The 27,799-nt window shown below is 41.5% G+C and overlaps 1 protein-coding gene across 2 annotated transcripts in view; it reads right to left on the reverse strand.

Moving 5' to 3' along the window:
• FRY (FRY microtubule binding protein) overlaps positions 1-26,947 on the reverse strand; it is a 240,346-nt gene extending 213,399 nt beyond the window's left edge. The window contains exon 1 of one of the 2 annotated variants that reach the window (XM_065678414.1): positions 26,867-26,947. The gene's annotated coding sequence lies outside the window, so the exon portion shown is untranslated. Of the gene's footprint in view, positions 1-26,704; positions 26,736-26,866 lie in introns of those variants that run through there. The other variant, XM_065678415.1, reaches the window with a different exon arrangement.
• Positions 26,948-27,799: the final 852 nt, after the last annotated feature.

Consider the following 27,799-nt stretch of genomic DNA (forward strand, 5'->3'; position numbering starts at 1 on the left):
CCTTCCAGGCAGCAGGGATGCTCTCAGGTAGTCCATGGACTGCAAGGCCACACCAGAACATCCACATTCACTTCAGACCTGCTACTGCTGTGCAGCACAATGTTTGGGTGCCGCAAGGAACAAAGCTCTACCAGTCCCTTGCATCTACCCAACTAACTACACTTCTCATCTGGTTTGGCCTGGCCAGGCCCCAGCAGTCTGCAGCTCTGAGTTGGTGTAAACAGCTCAGAAAAGCAGCATGTGGTCTCAAAGACAACTAGTATTAGTCTTCATTTATACTTCAATACTTATCCCAACATACCAGTTTCTTATACAGGAGAGTTTTCTGAGAAGTATGCTGCTTTACACAGTAAGTAAATGCACAGTTTACTAAATTGAAGAGTCTGAACTGCATCTGTCATGCTCTAAAGCAGACTGATAAGCATACTAATGCTGGGAAGGCACTATTCTCTGATTTGTTTTCATATAATCCCTAGAGCTCAACTTGGCAGATTGTTTCACACCAAATGTACAGAAAGTCACATGTTTCTTTTACATTTACCTGATTTGAGATAAAATGTTCACCATACCAACTGACTGTATACCCGTACAACCTGATTACTATTAGCAAAGGCAGTTAGCGAATAAACATCCTGTGGCCCTAAAAATATTTACTTTATCTTCTTTTCTACTAGTAAATTAAGTGATACAAAATAAATACCTCAACTATTAAAAATTAGTGAGTGAAGGCAAGGATCAACCTTGTTTGCAGGCAGGGTGGCAGTACACGGATTACTGCCTCCCACCGTGGTCACCAATAGCTCTATTCTCGCTTTCTGGAGAGCTCTAAATTGATTAAAACTTTGAAAATTAATATAAATAAATGCCACCCCATTCTAGTTTTAAGTTCTTGTGTCTCTATTTTATATGAGAACTTTTCAAAACGCAACAGTTCTAACATAAAACTGCCCATCAGTGTTGAATAAGTTGTATTTGTCACGGATATCAAAAGTGAAAAAGAAAGAATGAGATGGCATTTTGAAAAGCCCTAACATCTGAGACAGAGGATTAAAAAACCCCAAACCAAACCACAAACAAAAAACCCCAACCCTCCCTCTATTTCACATTAACTTCTGTTGGAAAGACTTGAGCACAGCGAACAAGAGAACTGGTGGGACAGAGAAGGATGTTGGATGAGTGGATCTCATTTTCCAGCATTAGCACTGATTTCCTCCTGGTGAAAGTGATCACATAAGTGTGGCCTCCTTGGGAGTCAAAGTAATAAAGGGAAAGCTCTTAATTGCTTAAAGGGCAAGCAGTTTTCTATACATGGCTAAAAAGGAAGGTAAATGGTGGTGGGATGTTGTGCTTGCCACCAGTAGGACAGCACCACATTCTCTAAATAATTCTGTGGCTTGCTGTCCTACTGTAAACGTCTCTACTGGTGCATCAAGTATTGGTTTGGTGCAAGAGTGGAGGCTTACTTGAACAAAAATATGGAAACTAATCCTCTTATTAAAAAAACCTCAGATTTTTAATTGAGGCCAAAAATCTGATGTAGGCTTGTGTGATGTGGCTGGCTGCAACAGTTTTCAGATAGGAAACCCTCTTTTGTTTTGCTAGTTTTAATTAAGTTTGATCTCTAAATTGGCATTTCATTAAATAGTTTTCCTTTTTCTGATTTCCCTCCCCACTCTGTTTTGATTAACCAGATATGCAAGCAACTTCACTGACCCGGACACAGCAACTTTCAATAAATAAACTCTGGATGAAACATTTAAGCAGTCTGTACAAACATCCCAAACAAGATTAAGACCTGAACTTTTCCAGCTTTTCTTGTGGGCATGAACAGGAAGAACAAGTTGAAAGACAGGTATCAAAATTGGTAGAACAGAAATCTCTTTTCCAGAGACCTCTTTCCTACCATGATCTGCAAAATTTTTCTCTCCTACCAACTAGCTTAAGGAAAAAAAAACCAACAAAAAACCCATTCACTGTAAACAGTACCTTCCCTTCATGTTATAAAATCAGCCATCTTTTTAATTAAGTTTAAATTGGCTTTGTCTAATTAATAGGCAAATTCTGTTGTACAGCATTACTCTTTGTTTCCCAACTGAAGTAATTATTATTTTAGATAAGAAAATTGAATAATAAATCTAAATAACAACCAAGGAAGTCCTCCCTTTCACTTACAGTTGACTTACCCATCTGTTACACCCTTATACATAAAGGTCTTCTGAGTGAAGACTAAGAGAAGTAGCATGTAAGTAACTTTTTTAGCTTGGAATACCAATCAGTTTGCTGCCCACATACTTATTAAAATATTTAGTGCCAAAATAAGGACAAAAAAAGAAATACCAATCCTAATAGAAAATGAAATATTTGAACACTGAGAGCAAAAGTTTCTGAATATAAGTAATCTGCCAAAAAAACCACTCCAAACCAAAATCAAACTCCAAGTGCCCAAACTCGATAATAATGATGGTCTGAATAACTTTCAGCAATTGCACTTCCTATCTGTCATGTATATGGCAGTATCAAAAATGAAATAATGAAGACTTCCAAAACAATAAATTTTAAAAAAGACCTTCAGTTGCAACATTTATTTTGAAGATTACTTCATTTAGGAAAACTAAACAATTCAGAAAGCATTTGTAAGGATGCCTTTATATTTGCAATCAGTATTGCTTTCTTCAGTCATAAAATAAACCACTGTTAATCATGCTGCCAGCAAACTGCTTCAAAATTAAGCACAGAATACTCAAAGCAGAGAACACTTTACTCAAAACTTATGCTAACTATACGTGATGAACATTTATCTTGACTAAATAACATTTTCTCAAAAGTATTAATAGTGTGCAGAGTTCTTGATGCATTCTTCTCCACCCTGATCAGAGGAAGATCCTGATCTCTTCATCTCTGACACTGAAGCCTCTGACAAATGTCTATCACTCTATTAAAAGAACAGCTGGAAAAACTACATAATAGGTTGAAGTTTTGAGAGAAAAACTTGAGAGTACCTGTGCTTTGTAATACTCAGCACTATCTGCTCTTCTGCAAGAAACCACTTATAAAGAAATAATGTAAAAAACCATTAACCAATGCATGCAACTTCAATGTTAATGTTCTCCTGTATGCAAATCATAGACAGACACATATACAGAACTCATTTACTGATGCTTAGCAACCTATATGGGAAACAAAGCATAGAAAAAAAAATCTACATTCCATGCTAATATAACAGAAAACCAGCAAACGCCAGGTAGCTGAAACACAGGCTTCACCCTTCACTAATCAATTAAGAAGAAGATACCCCCTTTGCCTTTGGAGATGTGTACAGATAAGCAGACAGGCTTTGATGCTGCCATTTTCCCCAAGATGTCACTTCAAAATTTCTTTAAAGCTGATTAAGGAAAATAACTGTAGTGTTTATGCAACAACACAGGTTTCCTTCGCTGTGATTATAATGCAGTAACTGACCTGTACACCTCAAAACCCAGCCTACATCAGCTTCACTCAGCAGAGCTTCTCAACACAGTGTAGGACCCGTCACAGGAAGCACACCTCTGCTACCAACACCACGACCAATATCCAGATGGGAACCTTCACGGTCCTCTAGCTTTCATTTCAAAGGGATGAATAGGAAGGCAAGGACCAGACAACAGCTGCCATTCACTGAAGAGTCTCCCATTAATGAGGGGGGCATGCTTTTCAATTTTGAGGTTAATTACAGTTATCAGCTTTTGATCTGTATCATTTTCACATCTATTTTAAATGCCCAGCTAGAACCCCCTCTCTCAAAAATTAACATCCCAAGACTTTTCTCAATGATACATTTATAAAGCTCACATTCCTCAATAACATTTATATCTGAGAACTTTCATGTACTGGAAAACCCTACCCTTTTTTGCAACTAATAAAGCTGTTTTCTAATACCTAATGTTACATCCACTAAAAAATGCAGGAAGAAACACAACTACTACAACAAGCAACTACATACAGATCTTTTTGAAGAGGACAATATGTCCTCTTCAAAATATTGATATGATATGCTATATATGATATATATGATATGCTGGAGGGAAGGAATGCCATCCAGAGGGACCCTGACACGCTTGTAAGGTGGGCTGATGCCAGCCTTATGAAGTTCAACCAGGACAAGTGCAAGGTCCTACACCTGGGTCGGAGCAATCCCAGGCACAGCTACAGATTGGGCAAAGAAGAGATTCAGAGCAGCCCTGTGGAGAAGGACTTGGGGGTGCTGGTCGATGAGAAAATGAACATGGGCCGGCTTCAGTGTGCGCTCGCAGCCCAGAAAGCCAACCGTATCCTGGGCTGCATCAAAAGGAGTGTGACCAGCAGGTCGAAGGAGGTGATCCTGCCCCTCTACTCTGCTCTTGTGAGACCTCACCTGGAGTATTGTGTGCAGTTCTGGTGTCCTCAACATAAAAAGGACATGGAACTGCTGGAACAAGTCCAGAGGAGGCCATGAGGATGATCAGGGGACTGGAGCACCTCCCGTATGAAGACAGGCTGAGGAAGTTGGGGCTGTTCAGCCTGGAGAAGAGAAGGCTGTGTGAAGACCTCATAGCAGCCTTCCAGTACCTGAAGGGGGCCTATAGGGATGCTGGGGAGGGACTCTTTATCAGGGACTGTAGTGACAGGACAAGGGGTAACGGGTTAAAACTTAAACAGGGGAAGTTTAGATTGGATATAAGGAGGAAATTCTTTCCTGTTAGGGTGGTGAGGCACTGGAATGGGTTGCCCAGGGGGGTTGTGAGTGCTCCATCCCTGGCAGTGTTCAAGGCCAGGTTGGATGAAGCCTTGTGTTGGAAGGTTTAGTGTGAGGTGTCCCTGCCTATGGCAGGGGGGTTGGAACTAGATGATCTTGAGGTCCTTTCCAACCCTAACTATTCTATGATTCTATGACACCACAAAGCATTACTATTTCATACACATGGACTGTTGCTTCAGACACAACGCAAAGCCTCACTCCTGCTTGGTACGAACCCGCTTGTTAAAGCACTATGCATATAATACAAGTATGAAAGACATATAGGTTTTGAATACAGTTTCTTATACACAGACCATGGTTGGCCTGTATAAAACCATCAATTTAAAAAACACCAATGCAAGCTTTACCTTTGATTCGGTTCTTGGACAGACAACAAAAATAAGTCTGAAACCACAATCTTTAAATATGTCTATCTATGGAAACAGGAATATTTAGGTATACTACAAACCAGCTGACAAAAATGCTGATTGCTTTTATATCTAGCACCCCTATGATCCTATAGCCCTGCTATGCTTAACAAAGGTAACACCTCTCCTTTTCCTCTCAGCTTGCATGTCTTGACCCATTTATAATCATTAGTGGCTTATTGCTTATTCTGATGCAGAAAAATGCACAGGAAGCCTGCTCAGCTTTGTAAGTTAATGAAGGAAATCAAGTGCCTCATCATGTAATACAAATCTGAACTTTTTGTTATGTGCTGTATACTGCTCCCTACTTATCCTAGGCAGTAAATTAACTAAAACTGATCCTGATGCTGATATTTGCCATCCTACTTTATGGAATCTTTCAATTCTGACCCTTGATATTTGCCATCACTATTTCACAGTAACTATTGAATTGGTTTTGATTTGTTCTGATTTGACTTTTTAAAGTTCTAATATAGTCATAACTTGGTTGTAACTTAACTTACCCTAGAGAACATGAAGTCGTTTGCTTTAATGGGGCATTTATACAAGATGGTTTGCACATTTGAAGCATTAAAAAAGGGATTTCTTTTTTTTCCCCACAAAAACTAAGCCCACAATATTTATACAGAGATTACTTCATATCGGTCTTTTTTCCCCTAAATAATTTTATTCAGCTTGCAAGCAGAAAAAAACAATACAGCAACCTCAGGATTGTTGTATGCAAGCCAACCGCAGCTATTTGATTTATTTTAATGGGGCTAATTAACAATGAAAAATAGCTCTTGCTACTGGGATTGCTAAAAAGGAATTTATGACAAGTAAAGTTTGCTACCGGGCAGCTGGACTGTATTCATAACTATTTTGTATGGTCACTGATTTCCATTATTCATTTATAAAAATGACACATTTACTAAGCAAAACTGTTTATAAAGGCATAATGCCTGCAGTTCTTTGCTGCAGCAAATCTACAATGTTTATCCCAGAAAATAGCTTACCACACTTCACTCAGAGATAACTTTACAACAGAAGTCAGATTTTTATCTGTTTTGAAAAAGCCTGCCTTTAAGCTTATCAGGACACTTGTAAGTATTATTCCTTAATTCCAGATGCCCTAGGACATTTAGGATTGTTTGTGTGTTCTTGCACACATAAGCCATCAGTACTTTGCTTAAAAGTTTATGCAAAAAACCTTCCTCAGTCTATGCTAATGTGATCCTCTGAGATTCTTTTAAAGTAAAAATCATGCATGAATATCAAAGAGCATACTGTAAATGATCGTTTCTAATCTTAGACATGTATCAATTATTCACTAGCTCGTTCTTCTTGTGTTTTATCATATAGACTTCACCATGGCAACACTATTCTTCACTTCCTAGCCTTAATCAGTGAATCTGTAAACTAATATTAGATTTGCTGTTGGATTACTTGATATTCTACTTATTACACCATGAACATACAGGCCTCTCTTTTTATACCATAAACCATAGACAGTTTCCACCAGATCAGTAAACCTTCACTTGCTTAGCAATATTGAGATGGTAACTTTTCTAAGTATTAGCTAGTTCCTTTTTTACTGCTAAGTATAAATATATAGCTTTGAATTACCAACAGCAAAATTAGAATGGAATTTAATGTCTGAATGCAATACCTGTCTTATCTTATACAACTGGAAAATGGTCCACTTCCCAAACCCCATAAATTTTAAAATTACTATTAAGCTTTAGAACTAAATCAATTAATTAATTAAATACCAATATTAACAAGTATCTTAATTAAAAAATGTCCTTATATCTGATAGTCTTCTTGATACTATGCAATTTACAGAAGATACAATTTATATTTCAAAGTTTTCTTTCCCCTTGTTTTCCAGCATTGTTAAATAGTTCTTCATCTTCCTAAAATAAATGCATTTTTTCTACAGAAAAAGACCCAAGCTTTTGTCCTTTCCAGTGAGTTTCTTCTTTCAGTTTTCTTTCTTCCATCTAATTCATTTTTTCTTCACCCGTTTTTCCTATGTTTCTCCAATACTCTTGATACCATTAATTCTTACCTTCCTTTTGCTGTTCCAACACACAGTATTTCCTTTCCCCTCTGGTTTGTGAGAATTGTCTATGTATCTCATTCATCCAAAAGTGTAACACTTGTGGTATCTCTGCTGGGGTCTCCAGGGAGCATTGATTCAAGTTGAGCTTTTGAGCATATCATTATTATCCTGCCAGCAATTTCTTAATATGTAAAAATTTGACTATAGTATTACCAGCACCAAAGCAGCAATATACACCGAGAGCTCATGGTACTTCCCAGTAAGTCCTTAATATTGTTCTCTCATTGTTCTTTGTTAAAATGATCAACTCTGTGATACTTCCCTTAAACTTGAACTATCTTCACCAGAGTTAGAATGAAAAACAAAGCAGAAATCACTTTTCTGAAGGAGCTATCATACCACAAAACATTTCAGAGTCTCGCAGTAGGATGGATATTACCTAGAGAGAAACATTGTAGTGGTTTATGCTTGACTGAGACCCCACTGTCCTTCACAGATCTGCAAGCCTTGGTGAGAGTTCCTTTCAGGTCTGGTATAAGTGGACTCCTCCTGCCTCTTGAAAGGTGAAATTATCAGCCTGGTACTGAGCAGGTGACAGTCAACTTGTGACAGAGCTGAGGAGATCACAGTGGTTTCCTTGTGCTGCTATTTCCTCCAAAGTAGAGGAAGAAAGATCCATCTTCTTCCCACCCTACTCAATATACATGAAGATAATAGGGTAAACTGTGAAGCAAGTTGGATCAGAAGTTTATTAATATTTTCACAGCCTCACAGTTGTCAACAAATATTCCAAGAACACAAGAGAAGAAAGCACAGCTGACTGAAGCTATCTCCTCCAGGCAAAGAGATGATACCCAACGTTCAGCATCAAAGCCCTGTGCGCTACCTCTTCACCCCTTCCTTGGGGATTAGCTGGCTGTGCTTAAGGCTGGCTCTGCTACAGTTCTGCCAGAGAGCTGTGAGACAAGTTGTGTGGGAAAGAGCTATGAAATGCCTTGTTCAGGGTTTCCCTCTTTTGTTTGGGAGCTACACTGAAGCTCAGTCTTTCCCTGGGTCCCTGCCGTGAACCCATGCTCCTGCTATGCCTGTACCCAGTCACAGGCCCTCACCAGCTGACTTGTCCTTGGACTTGCTTCATGACTACAGACCTTTTTGCAAACAGGGCTGTTGGCTGTCCCTGGATACTGTCACCACACTGCTCCACTCTTCTTGTTCAGGTGGTGTGGGAGACACACTCTGTCACTCTGTGCTGCCAGAAGTCTCCCTTGCAGCGCACCTGCTGCTCCCTGACAACCAGGCTCTAACACAGGAAAAGGTTAAGCTCCCAGTAAGGGATGATGTTAATGTCCTGCCTAAAAACAATGCAGCCTCAAATAACACGGAAAAAATGCATGTAATTTCACTTTTCAAAATACTATTTCCCACCCATCAGTGACAAGGTCACCACACCTCCGTAGTGTATTTTGTCAGCCCCAGGGATGCACACACTCACAATACAGCTAACCATAATCCCCATGCACAGATATGAAACTACCAGCCTTCAGTACATCTGCACTTCTGTCATGGTTTAAACCCAGCCACGCAGTCTCTCTCTAACCCTCCCCCACCCCCCACCCCGTTCTTGCCCTCCCCCTGCTCCTGGAGGGATGGGGAGGAGAATCAAAAGCATGTAACTCCCACGGGTTGAGATAAGAACAGCCCAGTAACTAAGGTATAACACAAACCACTCCCGCTACCGCCAATAACGATAATGATAAAGGCAATAACAAGGGAAGAGAATACAACACCTCACCACCCGCCGACCGATAACTCGCCCCACTGAGCTCCGACCGATACCTCGTCGAACCCTGCAGTGCCCTAGCCCTTCTGGATAACTCTCAGTTACATCCCGGGCATGACGTGCTGTGGTATGGAATACCTCTTTGGCTAGTTTGGGTCAGGTGTCCTGTCTCTGCTTCCTCCTGGCTTCCCCTTCTCCCCGGCAGAGCATGAGGCTCAGAAAGTCCTTGGTCAGACCAAACATTTGAGCAGTAACTAAAAAACATCGGTGTTATCAGTGCTGTTCCCAGGCCGAAAGTCAAAACCACAGCACTGCACCAGCTACTAAGACAGAGAAAAATGACTGCTGCTGCTGAACCCAGGACAACTTCTTTCAGACAGCAGAAGCTGTGCTACCAGCAGCAGAGGGCACTAGGATTACACTCAGAATTCAGCTCACCTGAACCCACTGCAACTCCTCCTGCTTCAGCTTCTTTGCTCCTGCTTAGACTCTGGCTAAGTCACTAATTTTCAGTGGTCTCCTCAGAACTTGTGGAGGAGCATATTATCTGCATTAACATGCTAAATAGCACATACACCAAATTACCTCAGGAGCTAATTCTTACACCTCATGTATAAGCCACACAGTTTGTGCTATGCAGAAACATAGATTACAACCCCAGTGAAGTGTAGTACTCTTAGATCACAGTACAATTTGAAATTACTTCAGCAAGGAAGAAAAAACCAAACCTATGGTCCTTCATTGTGACTACGACGGTTTGAAGAGATGGTCTCAGAGCAAACCAAGCTCACCTTGCAGACACTGCACACAGGTAACCATGGCAACAGGGGGGTACTGCAGCCTGTTCTAGATGCTCCTACATGAACCCCAATGCCTTGCAGCTGTTATAGTGTCCATCAGAGAGGCTTCAAAAGTAGTATCAGAGAAGAAAAAGCACCATATACTAACATGAGAATGTCTCCCATGAAATGTCTGTAGGAACACCACTGGAAGTTTATCGATAGGACTAAACTAGCACTTGTGTGCATGCTGTCCTCTTTACATGAACAAGATGGGCAGCACACACATTCAGATCTGTTCTTGACGTTTGATACCAATGGATACTACACAGAGGGGAAAGGCTTTTTTCATCTTTGTGGCCCTCCTCTGGACTTGCTGTAGAAGGCCATCGACTTGTTGGAGCAAGTCCAGAGGAGGGCAACGAAAATTATCAGAAGGCTGAGATCCTCTCCTATGCAGACAAGCTGAGAGCTGGGCTTGTTCAACCTACATAAGGCTCTGGGAAGACCTTAGAGCAGCCTTCCAATACCTAAAGAGGGCCTACAAGAGGGACTCTTGTCCTACCTACCTACACATATTATACTTCCTAATTAAATTATAATGGTAATTATTCAAGCAAATAAGCAGGGATTTTTTATTAGAGGATAACCACAGGAACCGATAATACTAACAAATTTCTGCTGGAAGTACTGAAAACCATCCGCATCCTAAAATAAGATCTTATTTTTAAGCCTTGTCATAAAACTTAAATTAGGTTAATTAAAAATATGGAAAATACTTCTTTAGAGAATAAAATGTTTATTTAAAGTAACAGCAGAAAAAAAAAAGCTGCTACTTGAAAACTTTTCCATGAACAAACTTGAGCATTTTGAAATTGTTATGTAAAAATGTTATGTTTGTTATCTTTCACCACCAGCTAAGTCTCAACAATCTCTTTGCTTAAGCGGTCAAACTCTTATGATGAAACAAGACTATGCTGGAAAGGGTTATTTTCTCATCTAATGCATTTTTCCATCTGACCAGCAACAAAATCCATAGGGCTTTCTGAATCCTATGTAGCATGATGAAGACTCACTGTTGGCATTCTTTGTTGAAATTGCAGTGCAATATTTCACAGCTGATATTCAAGAAGTGTGAGGTCAAATAAAGCAAGTAACAGTGGATTTATTTTCCATTTTTATAAAAAAAGTTTAGATTAACAATGCACCCACCTTTCTGTCACACCACCACGTGCACTATATACATTAAACATACAAACAGGTTTTGGGGGTTTTACACTGAAAACCAAAAAGAAAAGGCCAGATGGTTCCTGGCTGCAGTACCTTCTGGTTCTGACTGCTAAGATTAAATGGAAGTTAAATCAAAATAAAATAGTTCAAACAATTAAAAATAGCAATGCTATCTATTCAAAGACAGATATGTCTACACTCCAAATTTTAAGATGCTTTTAAGCTAAAAGATTACTTGTAATGGTAGACTGAATCCAGCCCAAATTGCTACTAAAGCTTAATGTGCTCAGTGATGTTGAGTGGGATTGCTCCATCCGTCAGCAGTGAGGATACAAATTTACAAGAATGACAGTATAGCAGCCTGTATCTTAAAAGTTCATTTAATGATGTTCCTAGTCTCATTAAAAGCATCTAATGCCATAAAATTTCTGACATTAATAGTTTTTTCCTCGTGATATTTCTGAGGACTTATTTCAGAAATTAATAGGCCTTCGTAGCTCTGAGATGCAGAGACAGTTTTACAGCATCTCATATGGTAGACAGGGCTTAATTTCATTGTCCACACACAAGCATCATGTGCTGCTTGAGATGCTGCAGCAAATCCTGGTCCCCAGGTGTCAGCTGAGGTAGATACAGGTTTTCACATGGGTGAAACTAGTTACCTGTCACATGATCCTGCTTGGGACAGAAACCCTACTTAAGACCGTCCTCACACATACTGATGGAATTTGGACATGCTTTAGGGAACTCCAACAGTTTTAAAGCATCTAAGCTGGTAAATAGAGAGGCAGAGAGAGAAAAAAAAGATAAATTAGACCAGCTCAGATTATTTGGTTATATTTTGTGTAAAAATCTAGAGAACTCCCTGCAGAACTGCATTATACAATATTACACACCAGTTAGTCACCAGAGTGCCCATGATTATCAACTTTAGTTTCTGGGTTTAATTGACATCCCCAGAGGTAAAAGAATAAAAGTATTTAGTACAAAGATATCAGAGCCTTTTCAGTTACAGAATGGAGATTATAAACCAGTAACATGAAGCACAGGAAGTCCCCAAATCTACTTTTAACTTCCATGTATTTAATCACAGCTATGGGAGATGAGCCCTTTTTGAGAACCATGTAAACTAAGTTGGTCAGTTTATTTAAAGCAGGCACACTGAAAACATGAAGTGACTCAAGTTATGGCATAATAGAAAACATGGACTGAAATAGGTCCATCTATCAGTAATACCCAAGATCTTTTTTCAGTTTGTGTGCTATCTACATACAACTTACTGCATTAGGAAAGCTCATTAAATACATCAAAGACAACAGGCTGAACATCAGATTGTGCAAAAAACTAATTAGCTCCAAAGTTTTGTTGTTAATGCAATGCACGTAGGCAATAATGCACAGACTCTTCTTATATAATGATGGACTGAATATCATTTCCTATAAGAAAGAAAATGTAATCTGCAAAAGACTACAGGAAGAAGTCTTGATGGGCAAAAACAGATTCAGTCCAACTGCCAATGACACTGGTTTAGCAGGCAAAACTATAGCTACTGTATTGCAGGAAGAGTGGCTTCTGAATCACTGCTCTTCTGCCTTTGGAACAGCCCACCAGTGTTCAGTGACATGCTTTTGCTTTGATACTGAGCAGGTCTAGAGACTGGAAAGCCACCAGCAGTGCTGACAACTCTGATGGTAACACACTGGGACATACCAGTCACTTCCACCCTACTGCTGTTGATACTGGACCTCTGATGCTTATAAGCAACTCCCTACTTCAACAGGAATCACAGGAATCACTGAACAGTGACGAACTTGCATTGTTAACTTTTTTTATTCCTGACAAATGCAATAATAATTAAGCCACAAAGTAAAATTGGATCCCTCACAAATACTCATAGGCATACTTAAGAATACTTCAAAATGGCATATATTGATACGTCTGTCTGTATCAACACAACTTTCAAACACAACATCTGCATTTGCTACTGGCAGAAAACAGTATTCATGTGGTATCATGGCCAGAGTCACAACACTCTACGAGGCGATAGTGGTGCCTCCTCAGAGAGAGATCTCAGGTACATCCCAAAATGAAGCCAGTAATTTTTCTAGCAAGGCAGTGGCTCCAGTACCAATACCTTCTTTGTACTACAGTATGATGTATGATGTCTAGAATTATGCAGATCCCCCCAGCACAAAACAGGCACAGTTCTGCACTCCCCTCCATTCAGTCATTACTTCCTACGGGCACATGACAGAGGTTACTGAAAGGTTCTGCTAAATGAAGGTTTATGAGAAAATACTGAAGCACGCTTCCAAGAGAGTGATGTGGGTTCATCACCCCTCTCTGTCAACAGCATCCCGCAGCATGGAAGCTCATAGCAAGAACACTTCATGTGCCCCGCCCTCAAAAATTTAACTCTAAGCATTTAATCATAGAGTTCCAACTGAAAGGAACGTGGGAACTATCAAAACAGCTCATACAAGTGCTTCATCTAATCCAGCATGCTGTCTATTAGCCTGCAGCAGATGGTTTGACAGAAGGTGCAAGAAATTCGTCAGTGGACAACTCTAGAAAGGGAAAGTGTCTTTTTAGTTGTTCCATCTAATTTTCTTATGTTTTGAAGCACAAGGATTTAAAGCAGCAAGGACTTAAAAAATATTGAAGTAATGTATATAGTGCATGCATCTACTACATTTAAGTATCTAATCTTTTGTTGCAGAAATATCAGCATCTTCTCACTGCTCAGATATTTTTTCTGTTAATTACATAAGCTAACAATACACCATCTAAAAAGAACTCTTTGCTTACTTGAGTTTTCTTTACTTTATTACACAGCCTTTACTCTTCTGTCAAAAAGGGTAGACAGAACACACAGTTCCCTTTCCTCATGAAGACTAGTATTCCGCATACAGTTTTAAGTGGAAAAAGTTGAAAAGTGCCAATCTTCCCAATCTTGCTTTATATGGAAGGCTTTCCAAAGCCTATTTATCATTGTTGCCAGTCTCCAACTTCTATTTCTGCTCTCTTTCTGGACAGCAAATGGCTGCATGTAAACAGAGATCCTCATGTCTTTGCTGACAACTAATGCATACAATAGGGTGAGGAAAAAAACTTTAGGGCCTGTATTATCTATTAAGCCATCAACACAGAAATATTTACTTTGATGTCTCAATGGTGTATATGGATTTTATTACTTTTATTGAAGATCATATGTCAACACTGAATTTCACTTGACACAAATTTATTCAGAATCTTCTGTCACTTACTGTAGGCAAAGTAATCTGCAAGCATAGTGTGTTAACTTTTCATCCAGCATGGTGTCACAGTACTCTATCACAGGCAGCAGTTCAACTACTGCCTTTTGCACTCTTTTTCAAACACAGTTTTTATGAGATAAGAAAATGCTTAAATATGATTTAACCTACTATAACTGCTACTGTAATAATTCCACAGCTAATTGTATTTGTTTATATACAAACTGTATATAACAAACTACCTGCCACAGCAATGCTTGAATATGGATTACGTGGCATATTAAGGATATGTCTATTCTTTCCCATCTTCCAGTGGAGAAAAAAAAAAAAAAAAACACCACCACAAACCACCTATGCAATATATTTAAATCTTTGAAAACAACAGAAATACAGCTCAGCCATTTCTTCCTTTCCTTCATCTTTTAATAGTAGCAGAAATGAGAAGCAGAGTCATAACATTACAAATTGCTTCGGGCATCATTTGAATACTGCTGTTTCTCAGATGGATTCAGGGACCTAAGTACCATCAGACTTTCATCACTCACAAAAATTCTAGAGTCCTGTAGGCAGTCCGTGGATCCTCCCAATGGATGAAGAACATCATCAGAATGCTCAGAGAATGGAGACTCATTTGTGAATAGCACAACCTTACATACTGCTACCATATACCTCAAAGCTAGGTATTAGCATGTGAATTAGGGGAAAAAAAAAAAACAAACAAACAAACCCCACAGCAATGCTTACAAGGCAGAAGAAAAGTAGTGATAGGAAGAAGTCAGCACAGGAATTACTTTTACAATTTTTACAACTAAAAAAGGCCACTACAGCAACCTTTCCTTCCCAGCATGTCTTTCCCTCCACTAATAATTTTGACCATAGCAACTAAGGGAATCTTAGCATTTTCCATTTGTATAATTAACAACACAATTTTAAAAAACAAACCAAAACCACACACACACACACAAACCAAACCACAAACTCAAACTCTTTACATATGTTCATAAATTTAAATTGTAGATTCTCTCAAAAATTCAGTGGAAAGCTGGCAAAAGCCAATGGCATCATATTAAATACGTGTACTTACACAGAACTTTGCACACTGTTCAATCTGTCAGAGGTAACATGTCCTTGACTGTTCCTCTTGGTCTCATATTTGTGTAAATTGCATTAGCATTGCAGCGGAAACCAAATGCAGACTTCAGATGGAACAGTTATGTTTCCCTTTTTATGTGTGACCATTAAAAAGAAATTATTAAAAAAAGAGAGTGAGAGAAGAAGAGGAAAAGAACCTCCCCAAACTACAGCTTTTGGTCTCTGAAGTTGTATTTTATTAAAATACAGAAGAGGAAACTTAATCAATGTAACTGTGCACAAGAAGAGTCCGAGCTGGTTTGTTGCCAGTTACACTATTTAAAAAGCTTTAAACCAGATCTAACCCATAACTATGTCAATGCAGGAACTGCTCTTTCCTCTGAACGTCATTTCCAACCCACCAATCTCCAGCTGCTTCCTAGGGAGAAAAATACCCACATACATCTCTCCCAAGGTCAAGTACATCATTTAGAACAACTTCTTCTAAATATCACTGACAAACTGGTACTTGTATAAGCTTGTGCAGCTTTAGCTCCCTAAAAACCAACCTTTTATTTCCACATTACTCTGAGCCATGTCCACACTGGAAAACAAAAGGATGGACAAGACATGAGCTCGAGCACCAAACACTGTCATACTGCTCAGTAGTCAGTTTGCTCTTGGATCCGATTTCATTTTCTCTGTGATAGAGCTGTTCCAGACTGAGGTCAGCTTAGCATCATCTCCAGGTAGTACTGTAGTGGTACAGAAGTAGTCACTGACGACTGACTTCCTGGAGCCAGACCCATGCTTCTTCATCTCCCAACATTTACCTCCACTGCAGCTTCTGGCTCTCCCCATCTCCTCTTTGTTACACTGCAGAAGCTGCTCCAGCTGGATCATATCTTCCTTGGGGGTAATTACCATTCCCTTCTCCTTTCAGAAACATTCAATCTGACCCAAAAAACAGCAGGCAGGGCTAAATATATAGGTAGCTGTTCTCTCTTCCTTTTACTATTGCAGTGGCTCTTATTTAACATACAAGACACTGTGTGTGTAAAACAAGAGGAAACAAATTACGTATGTTTACCTTCTGAGATGACATTAGTAAGCATCTTATGAACTGCAAGAGCAACATAAACCAAATGTTTTTATTCTGAAGTGCACCTGCTGGTATTCTCATGAGACTACTGTAAATGGCCATAGCCCATTTGCTTGCCATGGTTAGACTGGGCAAGAAATAATATTGCACAGTTTATACAGTAACGCTAAACTCTTGAGAACATACAATATATCAATTACCAACAGCATACTTCTGAGTACTGTAAGGTTTAATTGTGATTCATTATTATTGACAGAAAACAGTTTTCTATTCTTCTTTCTGCAATTAAACAGGATTTTGATTTCCATTTGTTACAGGACAGTTTCCTATTGGCATGGTATGGACTAATTTCAAGATGACTTCTATAAGACTTCCAGACAAATGACACTGCAACAGGCCAGAACTGAAATAACATATAAAAACCATCCCTACTTAAACTGAGTCAAACATTGTGTTCGAGTATGTGACTCCACAAGTATTTTTAATAGGAGGAGCAGGAGCTTTATAGTTGCAGTATATATCAAAGCTATTCTTTCAAAGAGGTGCCCCAATCCCACTTGTGACTCTGCACTCCTTGTACAAACCCTTGCTAAGACGTTCATGATATTAAGCACTAAGATACACACTCATAGAGATGTCTTGCCTGAATAAATTGTAGCTAATACTGCTTTCAAATTATCCATGAAAACTTTAAATTTATGAAAAATAAATAAATTTTAAAATGTGGGTCTGGTATTTCATTAAAAAAAAAAACCCAAAACCCGAACAGTATTTTTATGAGCCTCCTGTTGACACTAGGCAGTCCAAAAAATAGTATCTGGTTTCAGCACTTCTTATATGCACACAATTTTCTTTTTTGAGATGTATCTCTTTAAGCAGAACATCAGAATCCCAACTGCTGCAGAATAATTAAAATACAGATTTCAGGTCTGCTTTGCTAAAGCTAAGAAGCTTATGTGATCACAAGGTCTGTGAACATCTCTCCTTCCCCCCCCCCCCCCCCCCCCAACAGTTTTCAACCACTTGGCAGATATTACTGATTTTTGACAGGATAGCGACCTCAAAGGTAGTTAAATTGCTACACGCTTTAGGGAAACAGATGGCCAAGTGAAGAACAAGCTTCTGACAAACAGCTCCAGTAAACTCCCTGAATGAGATAAAGGCTGGGGTATGGATTCACATTATATTGCACATTAGCAGAACACACACAGAGAGAAACTATAGCATGACTTCAATGTACTAAAACCACTGAACATAATAATGAGATGAAGCATAAGATATAAATTTGTAAGAAAATAAGCTTTACCAGCACCAGACTTCACAGGACAGGCTTGCTGTAAATGATGATCACATTTAATCAGGAGACAGAAGCAATAGGCAAATATAATATGAAAGATGCAGATTGTGCTATTTTGTTTTTAAATCTTCTGACGAAGATTATCTAATATAAAACTTTGAATAGCCAAAACATCTCTCTCAGAATATGCGTTGCTAAAAATATCTCAAATGAGCACAGGGTACAAGTTTCTATGTATATAAAATGTAGAATTTTAAAGTACTGAAAATGTTAATAATAACAAAGCTGAAGTGTATCAATAGACTAACAAGGATCCATTAAACAATTACAGAACAAATTATGATTAAGGTAATGCATACAGCTTTCCTTCTAACTCATTTCAAAACTTACCAAAACACACCAGGGTGGGGAAACAAACAAACCAAACAAACCAAAACCCCACAATATTGGTGAATTCTGTGAAGTCTGTTAAAATTGTTTGTTAAGCAGCAGTGTATGGAATTATGCACTGAAGAACAGTCTACACTGCCATAGTACAATTAAAAACAATTATATGTTACTTCTTGTCTGTCATTTCACCCTCACTGCCAACATAACTGCAGGATCATTCGTGGTATTTCATCACATGCACAGAGGTTAAAGTCATGCTTTTGCCCAACAGCAGTGAAGCTGCCACTCTCAACAAGTAATCCTGCTTGTACCATTAGAGAAAATCAGCTTGCTTTCTGGATGCATCAGTTTGTATTTTCTTTATAATAAGTACAAAAGTACATAAATATTTTTTCCAAAGAACAATAGCATCTATTCAAATTCTGGTTTGCTTTTGCACAGAATTATATTTTTAGTAAGGACATCTGAAAGAAAATCTTAAGTAATAAAAATAATGTAGAAACTGATTTCATCTTTTAAAAAAATAAACTCCACAGTATTGGTTTTATACAGCTTGTCAGGCACACATCTGATGATCACAGTGAAAGTCCTGCAGTGAATGAATATAGGTGTTCTGATCCCAAATAAAGCCTTCCACAAGCTGAGATAGGCTCTTTGCACAATAGATCACTGAAAAAGAACCCATCTTTGAAAACAATTCCTATCTAAATAAGAATTCTACCTAAATCCATGGCAGTGTTCAAGGCCAGGCAGGACAGAGACTTGGGCAACAAGGTTTCATGTGAGGTGTCTCTGCCCAGGACAGCGGTTTGGAACTAGATGATTTTAAGGTCCTTTCCAATCCTAACTATTCTATGATTCTGTAAGACAGCAATATCCTATAGCACTGCTATATGTCTTGCCTTCCCTTCCATGCATAGTATACAGAAAAGTTCCAGTCTCACTCCAGAGATGTACTTTGGCATGAAATCCTATCGCAGGTTTCATAGAATCATAGAATAGTTAGGGTTGGAAAGGACCTCAAGATCATCTAGTTCCAACCCCCCTACCATGGGCAGGGACACCTCACACTAATCCATCCTGCACAAGGCTTCAACCAACCTGGCCTTGAACACTGCCAGGGATGGAGCACTCACAGCCTCCCTGGGCAATCCCATTCCAGTGCCTCACCACCCTAACAGGAAAGAATTTCCTCCTTATCTCCAATCTAAACTTCCCCTGTTTAAGTTTTAACCCATTACCCCTTGTCCTGTCACTACAGTCCCTGATGAAGAGTCCCTCCCCAGCATCCCTATAGGCCCCCTTCAGGTACTGGAAGGCTGCTATTAGGTCTCCACGCAGCCTTCTCTTCTCCAGGCTGAACAGCCCCAACTTCCTCAGCCTGTCTTCATACAGGAGGTGCTCCAGTCCCCTGATCATCCTCGTGGCCCTCCTCTGGACTTGTTCCAACAGTTCCATGTCCTTTTTATGTTGAGGACACCAGAACTGCACACAATACTCTAGGTGAGGTCTCACAAGAGCAGAGTAGAGGGGCAGGATCACCTCCTTTGACCTGCTGGTCACACTCCTTTTGATGCAGCCCAGGATACGGTTGGCTTTCTGGGCTGCGAGCGCACACTGCCGGCTCATGTTCATTTTCTCATCGACCAGCACCCCCAAGTCCTTCTCCACAGGGCCGCTCTGAATCTCTTTGCCCAATCTGTAGCTGTGCCTGGGATTGCTCCAACCCAGGTGTAGGACCTTGCACTTGTCCTGGTTGAACTTCATAAGGTTGGCATCAGCCCACCTCACAAGCGTGTCAAGGTCCCTCTGGATGGCATCCCTTCCCTTCAGCGTACCAACCGAATCACACAGCTTGGTGTCATCGGCAAACTTGCTGAGGGCGCACTCAATCCCACTGTCCATGTTGGTGATGAAGATGTTAAACAAGACCGATCCCAACACCGATCCCTGAGGGACACCACTTGTTACTGGTCTCCAGCCAGACATCGTGCCATTGACCACAACTCTTTGTGTGCGGCCATCCAGCCAGTTCTTTATCCACCGAGTAGTCCATCCATCAAATTGATATCTCTCCAATTTAGAGAGAAGGATGTCATGTGGGACGGTGTCAAACGCTTTGCACAAGTCCAGGTAGATGACATCAACTGCTTTAACCCTGTCCATCAATTCTGTAGCCCCATCATAGAAGGCCACCAAATTGGTCAGGCAGGATTTCCCCTTAGTGAAGCCACGCTGGCTGTCACCAAGCACCTTGTTGTTTTTCATGTGCCTTAGCATGCCGTTTAGGAGAATGTGCTCCAAGATTTTACCAGGCACAGAGGTGAGACTGACTGGTCTGTAATTCCCTGGGTCTTCCATTTTCCCCTTCTTGAAAATGGGGGTTATATTTCCCTTTTTCCAATCATCGTGAACTTCACCTGACTGCCATGATTTTTCAAATATGATGGCCAGTGGCTTAGCAACTTCATTCGCCAGCTCCTTCAGGACCCGCGGATGGATTTCATCAGGTCCCACGGACTTGTGCACATTCAGGTTTTTAAGATGGTCTCGAACCAGATCCTCTCCTACAGTGGGCCCAAGGTCTTCATTCTCACAGTCCCTGCGTCTACCTTCTCAGACTTGGGTGGTGCAGTCAGAGCCTTTGCCAGTGAAGACCGAGGCAAAGAAGTCATTCAGAACCTCAGCCTTCTCCAAATCCTGTGTAGCCAGTTCTCCCGAAAGCTTCCTCAGGGGGCCTATTTTGTCCCTAGTCTGTTTTTTGTTTGCTACGTACCTGCAGAATCCCTTCCTGTTATCCTTAACATCCCTGGCTAGGTTCAATTCTAAGTGGGCCTTAGCCTTCCTAACCTGGTCCCTAGCTTCCCGGACAACATCCCTGTATTCTACCCAGGCCGCCTGTCCTTGCTTCCACTTTTTATAAGCCTCTTTTTTCCTTTGAATTTTCCTCAGCAGCTCCTTATCCATCCAAGGAGGTCTCCTGCCCCTCCTGCTGCACTTCCTTCTAGTTGGGATGCAACACTCCTGAGCTTGTAGCAGGTGATCCTTGAATATCAACCAAGAGTTTTGGGCCCCCCTGCCCTCCAAGGCTATATCCCATGGAACCTTACTAAGCAGGTTCCTGAAGAGGCCGAAGTCTGCTCTTTTGAAGTCCAGGGCAGTGAGCTTGCTGCACGCTCTTCTCACTGTCCTGGGGATCTCAAATTCGACCATCAAATTGTACACCCTGTCACGGCCTGATCTGGGGGGCCTTGCAATTTCTGCTCCAAGACAAACCACGTACTGTGATGCAAAGAATAAAATAAATCCACATCCTAACAATCACTCATTTACAATGATGACTGACACTTGTATTAAATTCCTTTCAAAGTACTCTAATTATCTGTGCTCTTTCAAAACTGCAATAAAAAAAAAAGCTCTACCATGAAGCACGGGCTAATAATTTATAGGCATCAGTAACCTTATTTGTATTATTACATTCTTTCTTCCTGCTCATTTAAAAATATGACGAGGCATTTCAGAGAATCTGGGGGAGAAGGGGGGTGTTAAGTACAAATGTTCAAGAATTGAGTCTTAAATATGAGAGTAAATGTGTACTACGTTTTCACCACTATGCTTTTAGACATTTGCCTAAAATATCTAAGGAGATTTCTTGGCTGACATGGATAGTATAACAGAAAGTCAATTAAAGTCATGATTTTTACTAAGGCTGTATTGGGAAAGAAAACTTCAATTGGCAGGGACAAAAATTGAAGTTTTAAATTTAGTTCTCACCTCCGATGACTGCAGTAACCAAAAATTCTCCCATCATTTCTCCAGCTTGACACTGCCATCTATAGCAGTCTCCTGCCATGGATGCTTGCAGCAATGATGCTGCTAGCTGAGAACAGAACAAGTGGTTGTGTCACAAACACAAAGTGTTCTGTGGAAAGCAGGTTTAGATGCTACATCAGTACAAGCATTAGCAACCAATCACTTAAACTGGTGCAGCTGCCGTGGGATTAGCACAGAGGTTGTCTGATTTCTAGCCTAGGAGGAGGTATTCCTCGAGCAAGAGCCACAGCATTCCTTTCGACGCCAGTTTGGTGTATATATGCAAGCCATGGACTTCTTTCTAGCAAAAAGGAACATAAAGCCATCCACCTCACAAAAGCTGAAGGAGCACTAATTTGGAACAGCACTCTCTGCAATTTCAATCAAAGTTCAAACACGTAAATCTGCAAATGTAGCGTGAAGTCTGTCAGGAGCTCATGGAAACTACTGCAGAATTTCACCAGCAAACTGTAAACCTTTCAAACCCCCCTCCGGAACACCATGCAAAGACTATAAAGCTCAGAAAAAAACAGCAGAAATTCCTAAGCAATACCATAATGAAATCTATGCTTACGTTCACAGGTATTCATTGAATAATACTGACTAGTACCATTCTACCAGGTGTTATTTTCAAATTCTCATAAATACGTATTCACAGTACTTATTTTTACCAGAAACCATCAACATCAGGAATCTAATAGTATTCAGAAAGAGACTCTGAGAATAAATGTGTGGTGATAAGCATCCCACATTCAAGATGAGACTGATACTGGAACTGAGCAATATTCAGAAATAGGCTGTACTATAACAACCCTTTTTTTTTTTTTTCCTTCTGCTCCTACATCAATCCCACAGCTCAGGAGACTCAAGTAAGTACGTATCAGCCTAGAGGGTCATTTCAGACTTCTATGTTGTTTGTTGATGCTATTTATATATAAAATTCTTAAACACTCACTAGGACAGCCCTTAGAACATAAACTTCACGTTTCCCAAGTTCAAAATAAAAGACCTAAGTAGCAAGCATGGGCACGCATAGGCACAGTCTCCACAGGAGAAGCTGAGAGATACACACCCCAGACCATCCTACAAACTGGTGATAATGGGATTCTCTGAGAAGCAAGTTTCTGTTCCAGACCTTGCTCCAACATAAATAGAGCAGGAATCTGCAACTGGGCAGGTTTCACACACACGACTGTTGTCACCACTGCAGTTCAAAGTATAAATACATGGGCAGGAGCATCTCTATTTCTCCAAATGTCACGTTAGCCCTAATTGTTGAATCTGGTGGAAAATACTAAGTCAATTTGGCCTAAGTGTGTAAACAGCCTGGCATCAAGCAAGCAAACAAACCCCTTGCATAATCTAGCTGTACCCCATATTAGCCACAGATCTAGACTGAGTACTTTTATCAGAGACAAATATGTCCAAAATTATCATAATTATGCATAATAACATCTGAAGAAGCTATTAAACATTATTTGGGTTTTAAGCCAATTTCAAACTACAAAGCATTGGATTCACCTTAAACGTGGGATGCAAATTATCTCACATTTGTTCTTACAATTCCCTCTGAAGCATCTGGCGTTAGTCATTGTTACAGACCCCAGGTTTAATTCAGCACAGTCGTTCCAACATTCACTCCTCCAGGCCATAAAACTGAAACTGAATGAGCTGCATTATGAAATTCTGTCCTATAACAATAACATTAAAGCTAGTGACAGCATTTCTGTACACAGTACGATAAGCAAACCATTCATGAGTCTAACAAGTGCATTCCCAGTTTCATGTTCTTGTCCAAATTCAGACTGAAATTTATTATATGAATCACTGCTATAATGGTCTGCTTGCAGACTTATGATGATCTACCCTTCCAAGATTTTGATCTTAACAGTCCAAAATCAACTGTTGTAGCAGCTATGCAAATCAGTCTCAAATGCTGTCAAATCAAATAAAGCTCTATACCCCCCCACAGAAACGAGTTTTGTCATATGAAAATGTAATGTAATGTGTCATTAATTTATTTACCACTAATTTATTTATTTTACACTAATGACATGCTAACAGAACATTAATACAGACTGGGAAAAACATAGCCCATTTCTGAAACAAAAAATACAATTTTAAACGCCCTGGAATATTAGTGGTGGCAAAATTTAATATCTCAGATACATAATCTAGAGTTCAGTGAACCTGCAGAAGAGGTTTATACATTTCAAGAATATCCAAGACTCACATAGTATTACAGCACTAAATAAAATAATAAAAACCAACAACAACCTCCTCATACATTTGATTTCTTCCTGAGTGGAAGTTCACTACAATTAATACAAGCATAACTGCCAGGTGTTCCCATCATTATACAATGGCAGATGCTATCTGGAGAAGTAAGATAAATTATTTATCAAATGATTGTAAATATCATCAAATTCAGTGCAGCCAGCCATTCAAAAGGCTTCTAATAAATTATTTGATATAACTCTAATGGAAAGCATGAGCTATTCAGAAGCATTTGCTATTAAGCAGCATCATACTAATGTTTTGAAATTCTACCCAGACATGTCCGAAAGTGACATCCTATGAATCACATTACAAAGATCTTCTGCTTTTGAAATATCAGCACCATCCAGGAATTTACATAAATTAAGAAACAAGTGTTTTTGGCAGTCATGTGTCACAATGGAGAACATGCAGATTTTTATTCTGCACAGCCTAAGCACTTTTTTTTTTCCCCCTCCTGAACAAAAAAAGATGCCCACATAATTTACCACATCAACTACATCATAAATATCAGCCAAGGCTTCTCCAGAGCATTAAACAATGCCTGTACAGTACAAAGGCAACTTCCCAGTAATAACAGGTTGTACGGTATTGTTCGAGGCACATCCCTTCCCAAGGAAAATCTATTTCAAGACTAAAGCCAAAAAGCTGTCTATTAAAATGAGTAGACTCTTTGTCATTCCAAGAGACTATATGACACTGTTAATGGAGAAAGAACTCTAGGAAAAGTTGGGAGCAAACTCTCAAATTTAGGATAAGGAACACAAGGCCAGTGGATGAACATTGATGGGCAAATTATCTGGCATTTATTTGATTTTAAAAATAAAACAACAAATAGTGTTCATAAGGAGTTTAATTTTAAATTCATATGCTAATCTGCTATCAACCACATCCCAATAAATAGGAAAGGTTAAGCAAATGTTTGGGAAGAATAATTTTCCAATTTATGAGAATAAAATCTAGCAATCATGCTTAGAGCAGGGTCACATGAAACAATGAGCCCCTTGGTCCAAAACACTAGCATGGCTTCTACTAGCTTCTAGGACTACAGATGCTCATTACTACAGACATCCACAGATGGATGCGAGGTGCACAGTGGCAGGACGTGAGGAAACACAAATTGCAACACAGGAAATTGCCAGTAGATTAAGAAAAGAAAATAAATACACCACAGAGGCAGGCAGACACTGGCACCACCACAACCACAGGGGCTGTGGCATCTCCACCCTCAGAGATGCTCAGAACTCACAAGGTCTGAGAAACCTTATCCAACTGGAATTGGTTTGGGCGTGAAGGCAGGACTAGATGACATCCAGAGAGCCTTTCCAATTTCAAATACTCTGTGATTTGATGTTTTTTTCTTAAAATTCCTTTCCCTATTGGAGATACACTTTTTCATTTACACAAGTCTCCCGTACATTTGCAGTGGGTTTATAATGAAAATCAGAATTCTCCTTCGTGAGCAATCATGACAAAACCATTCACACAGACTACACAGCATACACATGATATACTGCATCAGCCGGTACAGTAGCTAAAAACCCCAAAGATTCATTTACAAAATAATATCCAGTACTGCCCTTGCACCTTGTTGTCACTCCTTCAACCTGCATCACCCACATGTTGCAGGTGTTCCAGAGAGAAGTGACAAGACAGAAAAGGAAGGAAATGCCAGACCAAAAAAAGCTCGAGTCACCCTGTAAGAAGTATGGCATGAATCAGGTGTGCCAGCACATTAGACCTTGCACCTCATGCTGAAGACACACTGTGGAGGACAAAGCCACGAGTATCGCTGTTCATGTGCTTAAGAGGTGACCTTAAGGAAGACTCAGCAAAAGCATCCTGTGTGCACCTGTGGATTTTAACTGCCTCACAGTTGCCTATACCACTGAAAGGATTTTTTTTTTTCCTGGAAAAACAGCTTTAAACCCCCACAAACACCACGAGGCCTCCAGAACCACTTTCTTTCCCACTCCTTAAATAAGAACTGTGCTAATTTTAAAACGCGTTGTGATGGGAGGCACATCTAAAAATAAGTTTGCCGTCCCTGAGCGGGCCCCGTCTCGCCCCAGGCCCGTCTCTGGCAGCGCAGCCGTCACGGTTCCTCTCGGCGGCCCCGCAGCGGGGCCAGGGCGGCAGGTGGGGCGGCGGCTTTGTCTGCGACCGGGCGCTGAGCGCAGGCGGCGGCGGCAGCGCGGAGACCGCCGGCTGGCGACCGGGCTCTGCGGCGGAGGGGCAGGGACGGCGCCCACCTCACCGGCATCCCCCAAACTTTCTTCCGGGCCGCGAGGGAACAGACGCCGCCGCAAGCACCCGGAGCGGAGCCGGGGATCGCCCGGTGTCTCCGCCTCTCCTCGTTACCGGGGCGCGGCCGGGCACCGCCTCCCCTCTCCAGCCGCCCGCCATCCGCCGGGGACGCGCCGCGCTTCGGCCACCCGCCATCCATCCACCCGCCCGCCCGCTCCCTCGCTCGCTCCCTCACTCACCCGCGCCCGGCGAGCGCAACCACCGACGCGTCCTTCCCTCGCTCCCTCCCTCCTGTCAAGTTGAGCCCGGCCTCCCTCCGCCCGACCCCTCCCTCGCTATCGGGAGCGGCCGCAGCCGGCCGAGCCCTCCCTCAGCGGCGCCTGGCACCACCCCGCCCTCACCTGGGTCCTGCCGCCGCTGCCGCGGGGGGAGCGCGGCGGAGGAGGTGGCTCCGGGCAGACCCACTCGGCGGCGAAACCGCGCTGCTCCGCCCGGAGCTCCCTGCGTGGGGCGGAGCGGGGCGGGCGGCTCCTCCCCGCCGGGATGTCCCGGGAGGCGAAGGGTGCGGTGGGCCGGGTCGGGCGGGGTTGCCTTGTGTTTGTCAGGGAGACGCGGAGGGACCGGAGCGTCGTGGTTGGGGCGCGGGACAGCCCCGGCAGGGCCGGTCGGGGGCGCGCGGATCTGCGGGGAAGGGGTGGCAGGAGGCCTCGGCGCTGCGGGGAGAGGGTGAGGCCGGACGGACAGGGCCCGGCGGTGGCGGCCGCGGGCAGGGCGAGCCGGCCGGGGACGCGTCCCTGGCAAGGAAGAGTTCTCAGAAACGGCCTCGGCACTGCGTTACACGATCCCAGCGCCGCTCCCTGCGAGCAGCAAGTGTCCCCGGCCAGATAGCCCTGCTCGGAACGGAGATGCTCGCTGTGTGGAACAGGGAAACGGGCATTATGCGAAGGTGTAAAGCGGGGGATTTTCAGGGAAACGTGCAGTGCCGGTGGTACCTGACAGCAGCGAGGTTTTAAACGGAAATTCTAGTTGGGGTGTGGGTGTAAAATGAGTCAGAAGGGCTAAATGAAATCAGAAATCAGGGGAAGTTGCAGTGAGAGCTCTGCTCGGTGTTCAGAAGGAGCAGGAGCGTGGTTCTAGGTGGGACAGCATGCCACTTGCTGCACACTGTGGGAGCGGTGAGGAACTGATACAAGATTGAAAGACTGCCATGTCAGGCAACTTGCAAGATGACAGTATGTGTGGAAGGAGTCAACCAGGAAAGACTTGAACCCATTCACTCACTTTCATGAAGTGCTTACACCAGTGCCCTATAGTCCTGCATCACTACACACTCC

This window comes from Lathamus discolor, chromosome 4 (assembly GCF_037157495.1).
Source record: "Lathamus discolor isolate bLatDis1 chromosome 4, bLatDis1.hap1, whole genome shotgun sequence".
Lineage (NCBI taxonomy): Eukaryota > Metazoa > Chordata > Aves > Psittaciformes > Psittacidae > Lathamus > Lathamus discolor.